Below are 901 nucleotides of genomic sequence, written 5' to 3' on the forward strand. Positions count from 1 at the left end.
CTACTATATTATTATTATAATATTTAACTATATTTTGAAAACACGCTTATTTTCAAAGCTAGGCAAGTTAACTAGTTTAAGTTAATTTATCCCTAAAAAGTAAATAATATAAGTAATATATGATATTATAATAATTAGTAATATGGTAGTTTTAATTCATTTTTACTTCAAACATTGCGTTTATTAACTATATTACAGGGGTGGCCAGCGAGAAGAGACTCGCGAGCCACCAAATATATTAATAAATACTGAAGAGCCAAGATGTAAAAAAAAAAAGTTCATATTATTATATATTATATGACCTTTTTTTTTACATCTTGGCTCTTACGTTAATTTACGTCTAATGTTACGTTAAGATGCGAGCCCCAAAAGTCTATGACGCGAGCCACGGTTTGGCCACCCCTGCTATATTATAAACTAGGATAATAGTATTTATATTCATATTATATAGGTAGATAATATTGTTATTGACTTTTGAGTCAATACCATAGAGATTAAACTTATGGATACAGCATTGTTAAAAAATCTGTAACTATTAACATAACTGAAATTGTTGTTAACAGCAATATCATTACATCTCTTTTCACTTATGTTGTAATATTAGTTTCTACATGAGAAGTTTCTGTGCGAATGAGAACCATAGTTTCTCTCTTAGTTATAATGGCTTAAAAGCGCATGTGTGTATGTGTAGTGAAAATAGTAAAGCCGTATCCTTAGGTTTAATATCAGCGGTCAATACTAAATACCAGTAGGTACTTACCGAAGAACAGAGGTATTTTAGTATAAATCAGGGTTGGCAGTTGGCACGTACTATACATAAATGTATAATTTGCGTATTATACTATGTATTAGATGTATAATACATTAAGTATACCTAATATATCTATATTTTATACATCAT

This window comes from Acyrthosiphon pisum, chromosome X (assembly GCF_005508785.2).
Source record: "Acyrthosiphon pisum isolate AL4f chromosome X, pea_aphid_22Mar2018_4r6ur, whole genome shotgun sequence".
Taxonomy (NCBI): Eukaryota; Metazoa; Arthropoda; class Insecta; order Hemiptera; family Aphididae; genus Acyrthosiphon; species Acyrthosiphon pisum.